The 9,606-nt window shown below is 37.4% G+C and overlaps 3 long non-coding RNA genes across 4 annotated transcripts; all 3 read right to left on the reverse strand.

Moving 5' to 3' along the window:
* Positions 1-2,124: 2,124 nt before the first annotated feature.
* LOC121655665 lies at positions 2,125-3,119 on the reverse strand. The gene is made up of 3 exons (XR_006013267.1): positions 3,077-3,119; positions 2,788-2,988; positions 2,125-2,150 (listed from the first exon to the last, which is right to left on the reverse strand). It is a non-coding gene; the product is annotated as an uncharacterized LOC121655665 (long non-coding RNA).
* A 15-nt stretch (positions 3,120-3,134) lies between these two features.
* On the reverse strand, positions 3,135-5,340 carry LOC121655742. Of its 2 annotated transcripts, none has more exons than XR_006013286.1 (3): positions 5,310-5,340; positions 4,911-5,200; positions 3,135-3,201 (listed from the first exon to the last, which is right to left on the reverse strand). It is a non-coding gene; the product is annotated as an uncharacterized LOC121655742 (long non-coding RNA). The 2 variants fall into 2 exon arrangements; XR_006013287.1 differs by lacking the exon at positions 3,135-3,201 and adding an exon at positions 3,276-3,300.
* Positions 5,341-5,569: 229 nt separating this feature from the next.
* LOC121655528 lies at positions 5,570-6,288 on the reverse strand. The gene is made up of 3 exons (XR_006013234.1): positions 5,947-6,288; positions 5,796-5,859; positions 5,570-5,643 (listed from the first exon to the last, which is right to left on the reverse strand). It is a non-coding gene; the product is annotated as an uncharacterized LOC121655528 (long non-coding RNA).
* Between the last annotated feature and the right edge of the window lie 3,318 nt (positions 6,289-9,606).

Here is a 9,606-nt window from a genome sequence, read left to right on the forward strand (position 1 = left end):
GTATGGCACATCGATGGCAATCACAAACTGATCCGATGGAAATTAGTTGTACATAGTGCAATGGATGGCTACAGCAGAATGATAACTTTTCTCCAGTGTTCCAACAACAACAGGGCTGAAACTGTATTGGATCTTTTCACTACAGCCATCAGGGAAGTTGGACGGCCCATTCATATTAGAACTGATCATGGAGGCGAGAATGTGCTAATATGGGAAGACATGAGAGTGCACAGAGGAGAAAATTCTGTATTGACTGGAAGTTCAGTGCATAACCAACGCATTGAGAGATTCAATCGGGACTTAAACAGAAACTGCCGTGATGTTTTTGCGCCCATATTTTATGAACTTGAGTCCACGGAGGCCTTAGATGTAGACAATGAATCAGATTTATTTTGTCTTCACTATGTATACATCCCCAGGATCACTCGCACCTTATACGAGTTTAAAACTGCATTTAATAACCATGCCATTTCAACAGAAAATAACAAAACTCCTGTTCAGCTATTCACCCAAGACAGACATCTTCTGTTATTAAACAGCCCAGAAGCAGCAGCTGAAGAAACACTGGACTCTGTATCAACTCAACAGGTGCAGAACTCATTTTGCCCCCTTAATAATCGTGACTTGGAAGAACTGTTTGTTGTAGTGAACCCACTTGAAAATGATGGTAACAAGGGAAAAACACTGTATCACACTGTTCAGGAATTTGTATATAATAAGATGACAAGTGTGTAACTATTGTGTAAACCAATGATAAGGGAAATACAAAAAAGGGCCAAGATTCCCTATCTAAAACACCTGATTTAAATTATTATGTTAATGTTAAATTAACATTTTAAACATGCAGGACTGTGTCCCTTGAGGACCAGGGTTCCCCAACATCACTGTAAAAATTGTGAGCTGTATGCAACATTAAAATGTCAAGAAGTGGTAACGTGCATTAAGCAAATACTGTAAATATATAACCAAAGTAAATTAGTACTTCAAAGACTGAACATCTGTAACATTAAACATGAATAAAATAACAGTCAACATTGCATGAACTCAAACATTTGTGTGCTGTCTTGCATACCCAGCATGTGGGTTTCCTCACAGTGCATTTTCAATAACTTCAGTTATGGTGTCTGAGCTTGTGCTGAGATGTTTTATACTGCACTAAAAATTGCTCCATTCATGAGAGCCACTAAGAAGTTGTACTCAAATTCATCATCATCTGCCAGCATCTTTGTGTTAACAAAGATTTGAATCTCATTTGAGCATGTGTGAGCAATGGGAAGGTGTTTTGTGTCATCATGGACAAAAGTCAGCTTTGGACTGGGATGAAATCCAACAGCAGGAACTTTGCCACTGCCAGTTGCAAAGGCCAGGATGTGTCCAGGATTCAGAGTCTGAATGAACGCTTTTTCTGCTTCAGTGAGGTTTCTGGAATTGAGATGTTCTTCCAACTCATTTTCTACAAGACAGAAAAGTACAAAACATGAGAAAATGTTATTGTATGAGTCTAGTTTTTACTGTATCTATTATGTCACAGCTTTCCCTGTAGCCGTCAGCATATTTCAGTGGGTTAGTAATGTAATGCAAATTTGATTTACAACTGTGGTCTATAGATTTAAAGTAAATTTTCAGCCACAGTGCTGATTGCCAATTTGTTAGGCAATCAGCACTGCAAGACATAGGCAGTGTTGTCAACACTGCCTATGTCTTGCAACACATAAAAAGACCTTTGTTGAATAGTGAAAGGGTTAAACACTTGGTTATTAACTTGGTGGACTTTAAACATTAAGAAATGGTCAAGAAGCAAACAAACATATACACATTTTCTTGAGCCTGTGAACACAACACTTTTTTTAAGTTATCTTGGCTAGTTCATTTGTAGATGTACCAGGTACTTAAAGTGTTACATTTAGTGCTTATCGTAGAAGAAAAAATTTCATTTAAGCTTGACTACAAATAAAAGTACCTTGGATATAATGAAGAAACTCTCTGAATTTAACCACCATTAACTCCTCTCTTGGTCTTCTGTTGCTCCCCAGGACAGAATAGCTGGGTTTAAGGATTGCAGCTAGAACATCTGCTGTAACATCACTAGGTTCTTTCGGCATGTCCAGAAGGATCCCGATGGTCGGGGTTTCTTTCATGAGTGGAAGAACCTGTGAAAATGTTACGCATATTTAGTGGTCACTAAGATGAGAAATGGAGAGAGATCTGAATTTAGATGTTGATCCTGCAGTTTCAGGACAAAAACATGATCCTAAAGTTATAATTCAAGGTCTGCATACACAAAACAGCTATACCTGAAGATTTCTTTACAATCTGCATATAATATACAGTATTAGTTAAGTCAAGAAGTAGGGGCGGCATGGCTTAGTGAGTAGAGTGGTGGTCGTGTAGCCCAAGGGTTGCTGGTTTGATCTAGGCCCGGACAGCTCATGTCGAGGTGTCCCAGAAGAAGACACTGAACCCCTAATTGTTCCTGATGGGTCGTGGCTGAACGCCTTGCATGGCAGCTTCCGTGTGAATGTGTGTGTGAATGGGTGAATGTGATGTACATGTAAAGTGCTTTGGATAAAAGCACTATATAAGTACAGACCATTTACCAAGTAATCCATACCTATTTAATCTAACAGGTATGTGTCCAAATTTGTGACTGGTATTGTACAGGTAAGTGCATTTGTATTTTGCAAACCATATTGTTAATAATATTGACACAGTCACACATTTCAGATATCCCTTTCTTATGCAGCTCACATGCACATGTAAATAAATTTGCCTTTAAAATAAACTTACCCCATAGTATTTCAAACCCTCAGCCAACTGATCGTAGCAGCTCTTCCGTTGCATGAGGACATGGAAAAGTACTGCACTTTTCACAAATGCATCTTTGTTTTCCATGTTGACTGGGTTTGGAAGTCCTTCAATTTGGTATCTCCATGAGTCACAGCATTCCACAGCTTGAGCCAGATCATCTTCATTTTCTGCTTGATCAACCTCAAAGTGTAAAAAGGAAAGATAATAAATATCATGCATTCAGAACACAGAAATTGAAATTGGAAACAAAAACTTGTGAAAATCTTACCATTTTCAGGGATCCTCTCAGTTCCATGTCAGCCACATCATCAGGCGTGGCATTCACCTCAAAGATGTTTCCTGTCAGAAGGTAGTCTGCCACAAGAGGAGACAGGAGGGCTGGGGGTTCACCACCTTGGACAATTATGGTAGACATCATCTGTCCAATAGTACGATACACTCCATTTTGAACATGAGAAATGTTTAGTCTTGGAATGAAGCCATTTGGGGATTCTGGATGACAAAAAGTATTAGAATGAATTATTTCATTAAAAAATGAAAAATAAATTGTAGATATACATTAAAAACAAGTATTTAAGATAGCTAGCAGCCTCAAATCACATATTTATTACTTCTGATATCTTGATTTTTACAGACAGAAATTAGGGAGTTGGTGTTTGTTTACTGCTCTGTTCATGTGTGTGTATATCTGTGTGACTGTGTGTATGAGAGATAATGAGTTTTTTAAATTGCTATGTTCTTTGCTTTGCTGTGTGAATGCTTATATTACTTTAATATGCATAAATTGTGTTTACCTTGTAAAGCACTTTGTGTTGCCTTTAGCAGGTAAAGCGCTTTATTAATTTAAACTTACTTGATTTGATATAATGTTGTCCCTATTAAAATACTTAAATACTAAAATACTGTTAATAGAAGTACAGTTTACCATCTACCTACTTGCCTGATTATACCTGTAAAATTTAACTAGGTCAAGTGGTTTTGAAATCACACAAAAGTTGTGAACTTACACCAAATTAAAACAGCAAATTTTCACTGTAAATGCAGCTCTTCTAGCAGAAATTTGAGAAGATTTACAAATTAATCACTGAGTCTCTGACCTCATATCTAATACCACAGTGAAGAAACAAATTTAACAATCACCATTTAACTCCAAAATGTTTGTAACTTGACTGAAAATTCTGTTCCTATTATCTTGCTTAGTGGTAACACTGCCAATGATTATCTTCCTCCTATTTAAAACTTTGGTGTATGGCCCCTTTCCTTTTACTATGCTTTCAAGACAATGATCACAAAGAATGACAAGAATACTGCGTTTATCGCTCAACCTTTGGACTACTATGGATATCCCGTTCAGCGAAAGCACAGGAAGTGGATGTATGATACACAGGAACACTAACTGCTGAGTCACAAAGTCTTTAATGTCCAAAACCCAGAAGATATTGTGGCCAGATTTTATAGTGACTGCTTAGCTCTTTATTAAATATTAACAGGACCTTTAATGCAGAACCAATAACAGTCTATTAAGCTACACCATTATCACCATGTCAAAAGCAAAAATTAGTTTAATCTGTCTATGATCAAGATTTAACAGCTACAAATCACCTAACAATATGGTTTTTAAACTTTAATATAAATTTAACCAGCATCCAGGAAAGATCTGTTTACCCTTAAAACAGTAACAAGGTTAATAGTTCCAGTGTCAAACATTTAGGATGTTCTGTTACAAGACATGAAATATTATTCATAGACCTATATAACTGTTATTAATGTAGAATTAAGTCTAAATTAGCCATTAATTTTGTTATGCTGACACTTGTCATCAATATTTACAAGTGACATCCTCCTTGTTGTCTGCCATGTTGCAACACTGTATCTCTAAAAGCCCTAAAAGGACAAAATAAATATTGTCTCTAGAGTAGGCCTTGTAAAATTTTATGCAGCCACCCAAGTTCATGCTAAACACAAGTGGAAGCTGAGGCATGGTTCTTTAGTATGTTGTAGCTAACAATTTTGACCCCTACACACTTAGACTCATATGCATTAGTTTTAATATGTAATACGTTTATAAGTAAACTTATTTATAAGACATAAAAATGCCCAACCTTCAAATGCGCCACTATCTTTGTAGATTGCCTTTACAAGTAGACGGAAGAATTCCCGCCGGGGCCCTCCAAGGTCATCAGCTTCTTCACTGATGTCTTCATCGCTGGCAAAGGTCACATATAGCACATCGGTACTATCCACAAATTTCCGTCTACTAAACTGTCGGAGAGCAGACTTCCACACATTGGCTCGGCTTATGAAGATTGGTCTGTAGGCAGTTGTGACAACTCTCTCACTGTGTGCCCTCACGATTCCTATAATTTCTTCTTTGCTCAAAGTTTTTAGAAACCTTTAAAGCATAAAGATAATAACTTTTACTAACATAAAAAATACCATTGCACTCTTCATACAGTATGCAGCCCAACCATTTCAAGCTACATAAAGGTTCTGAAACAGACCTGAAATCTTGTGAGGACTGTACAGTTTCATCTAACAGACTTTGTCTGATGGCTTCCTCAATGGCTTCATCTTCTTCAACATCAATTGGGCTGCAGATGAGAAGGAAAATTCTGAAAAATGTTCAATAAGAAAAACAGAATAACAGAAATAATATAGATCTCATGTAAAAAAAACTGAATATGTACATGAAATCTGCAAAGTGAACACGAGCTTCATTTGGCCTTTGTTGTTCTTGAAAGTCCATTTCATCGTGAGCTTGAAGACTGATTTCACCATCATCCTCTCTCTCATGTTGTTCCCTCTGGCTTGTTGAAGGACCCTCATGCTGACTCACTATATGAGGAAAAATATACTTAGTAATTCTTGAAAAAGCTTTAATATTAAATAAATTACAAATTTAACAAAAAAATAAAAGGAGAGCAACAGTTTACTTTGTCAGGCTATTTACACAAAGATGAAATGTGTTACCAGTATTTTTTACCCACCTCTCCTACGTTGTAAAACTGGGCTTTCAAAATCACTATCATCTGAAAGTTCCAGAGGCCCATTCTGAACAAAATATTATGACAGAAAAAGAATTAGAAAGTAACAGAATTAAAAAATATTCCAAATTAAGTTATGAAATATCAAGCTCACCTGTGCTGGAACTTCCATCCCTGCCATGATGTACAGACAAGTGCTGGAACAGACTGAAGCAACTTCTTTACCACCCCAAGGAAAATTGGAAGTAACCTTTGGAATCATCAATTTCTTACATCCTTTGATGGTGCTCAAAAACTTAAATGGGAATGACTGATGCTCTGACAGTCCAAATGCTCCTTTGAAGATGGCAGTTATTTCAGCTCTTAGTTGATCTTCAGACCATTCTGTGGAAAAGGAAATTTTTCCAAGAAGACCAGCCTGAGCTAATCTGGTCCGAGTTTCTCCTCTGGGTATAACAAAGACTGATGCTTCTGAAGAAAAAGGCAAGCATACAACTTCTTTTGTATATGTTTTTACGTGTCTTCGGTTAAAGTAGCTTGATGAAGCCCTATTTCGTCGAGGGATAGATGGCAGAGGAGCCTATTGAAAAAGAGAAAAAGATTTTTCTTAATGGACTGGGTACAGGTAGTGGCTTTTAAATAATACAGACAAAAACTTTGGACATTACAATGTTTACTCAGTTAAGGATTAGCAAATGCATTTTTGTATCACTCACTGATCTTTGTGCAGTGACTGCGGTTGAAAACTGGGTCACCGCGCCTCTGGGCACTGCTGGAAGAACCTGCGAGTTAGTCTGTAGTCCGGAGACCTGCGAAAAAGAGTCCACATTTTAAACGTGGATATTTTAAATGTTCTAATTTTCTATACCACTGCCAAGGCGGAGGCTGTGTTTTAGATGGCGTTGGTTTGTTTAGTCTTTTAGCAACGTAACTCAAAATGTAATGGACGGATTTTGATGAAACTTTCATGGAATCCCAGAGATAGAATAAGAAAACAGTGATCGACTTTGCGGGGTGATCCACATCAACGCCTGAATCCAGGGATTTTTGTTAAGGATTCTTTACTATAAGGAGATAGTGATAAATTTGCAGTTGGGCGCTAGCTACGGCTAAGTAGCTAGCTAACAGTGAAAGTTAGATGAAAGTTTTTAAACAACAAAATGTTTAAAAAGATTAAAAATAAATGTATATATCTTACCGTTAATGGTGTGAGTGGTTGCGTTGGAAGTGCACTTTGAAGTGCAGCTCGTACACCTGCGATGACCGCGCGCTCAATCTCCTCTGCTGGGAGAGAACCAGCCATGTTCGACGCCATCCAGAGAGACATTCACAGTAAAGACGTGTATGCGAGCAGCTGTGTGTGTGTGCGCGCGCGAGTGTTTCCCTACTAGCCTATTGGTTGAGGCTAAAAGGGGCGGGGTTAATTAGCATATATTCGAAACATTTAGGTTCAACATTTAGATTTAGATTTAAGATTTAACATTTAGATATAACATTTAACATTTAGATTTAGATTTAACATTTAGATATAACATTTAACATTTAGATTTAGATTTAACATTTAGATATAAGAATTAACATTTAGATTTAGATTTAAACATTTAGATTTAATATATAACATTTAGATTTAGATTTAAACATTTAGATTTAACATATAACATTTAGATTTAGATTTAAACATTTAGATTTAACATATAACATTTAGATTTAGATTTAAACATTTAGATTTAACATATAATATTTAGATTTAGATTTAAACATTTAGATTTAACATATAACATTTAGATTTAGATTTAAACATTTAGATTTAACATATAACATTTAGATTTAGATTTAAACATTTAGATTTAGATTTAACATTTAGATATAACATTAAACATTTAGATTTAACATATAACATTTAGATTTAGATTTAAAATTGAGATTTAGATGTTCTGTTTGACCATTATACATGTGGTTAAAAGTTATGTTAAATGTAGGAAAATGTAGGAAAAATGTGCTAAATGTGAGAAAAGTGAGATAAATAATGAAAATGTGTCAGCTACAACTTTTATACTGAATTTTTACACTTGGCGCCCCATACACCAGCGCTGGTTTACCAGCACCGCAATTCCACCTCCCTTCAGCTTCCCACTGAGTTGTTTATTGCGGTCTGCACGGACCGTCCTGAAGCCGTGTACAGACGCATTACAGTCTGGGATGTGTTCATGCAGCCATGTCTCGGTGAAGCACATAATACTGCACTCTCTGTATTCTTTAAGAGACCTGGTTAGCACCTGAAGTTCATCAATTTTGTTAACTAGCGATCTCACGTTTCCCATAACAACCGTTGGAAGAAACGGTTTGAATCGCCACCGTTTTTCTCTCTGCCTCGCTCCTGCCCTGCATCCTCTTCTCTTTCTTTTCAACTCCGTTGGGATTTGAAGTGTTGTTTCACTGATAATCTTGAGTTTGGAGAGTTTTATCAGTTGATCCCGATGGTAAACAAGTCTCGTTGCCATGGAGACTCACAATAACAAGTCTTGCAAAAAAGAAAAAAATATTCAGAAAAATCTCCCGTATAGCACAGCCTCTGACCAGCGCGAAAAATCTACCCGAACAGACACAGATTGACAGCTGATGTCTTAAAAAAGACGGCTATATTGCAAAAAATCACAAGTTAAAAACAGAGCTACTACAATTGCTGCTGCCACCTAGCGGTGCATTCTAGATAGGTTAGCAGTTTATAGCCAATTTCGTGGATGTAGATGGGCTACAAGTGTTAAAAATGATTAATGCTATAGGTTTGGTATGTTTATTCATGATTGTTGAACCTCCAGATTAAGCACTGCGGGGTCTCTGGCGTAAACGAAGTGGTCTTTGATCTGAAAACTGATTAGGAAACACCGCTGGTTTAGAGAACCGGCCCGTTTCGATGGTACTGCTGACGAAGCCGTAGCTGATTGTACATCACTTTAGATAGGCGTCTGCAAAGTTCCCATGAAGTACATATATAATAATGTTTGCTTTTATGTAACACGGGGGGGACGACCCGGATCGTGACCAAGGACGGGACTGCAAGGGTCCTCTGGTAGACCAAACCAATTTCTAAAATAAGGTCTAGAGCTCCCTATTATAAAATGCACAAGTTTGTTCAGGCTACTGATTGACAGAAAGGAACAGTCATACAAAAATAATTTCTTTATTCACATTAAATTCCACTGGACGAAAAGTACCAAGATACGGAGCCGCTATCTGTCCTTAACTGTCGCAAATACGGAAAAGATACGGGGAAATCCCCGCCGCATCCCTCACGGATCCTATTTTTAGATCCCTCCGGATCCGGACCACTAAAGATCCAAAAACCCGGATTTTCACCCGCGAGGTATCCACAAGATGCGTGTTCATGTGATCCCTCGCGGATCCAATTTTAGATCACCTCGGATACTGACCGCATCATTGTCAGATCATGTGAGAAGGGTCTGACTGCAGCCGGGGCTTCCCTCAAAGCCACAACAAACCACGCCCCCTACAAACCACGCCCCCTACAAACCACGCCCCTTAAAGGCGGCATAAACAATCGAAGATTACTAAACGCAGAGGAAGCGGAAGAAAAAGGTGGCATAAACAATCGAAGATTATAGACGCGATGTCAATGCCCGTTCAGGTGAGACACATTTATATTATTTTGAAATGAAATGGCTATATCAAAATAACAGTGTCAATTAAATAGTACATTTGCCAACCAACCGCAGCTGCCAGAGAATAGTGATATGTGTGTTGATGACGGTCGAAGTGCTTTTTACAGTTATTTTTATTTATTTTAAAAATTAAA

This window comes from Melanotaenia boesemani, chromosome 2 (assembly GCF_017639745.1).
Source record: "Melanotaenia boesemani isolate fMelBoe1 chromosome 2, fMelBoe1.pri, whole genome shotgun sequence".
Classification (NCBI taxonomy): domain Eukaryota; kingdom Metazoa; phylum Chordata; class Actinopteri; order Atheriniformes; family Melanotaeniidae; genus Melanotaenia; species Melanotaenia boesemani.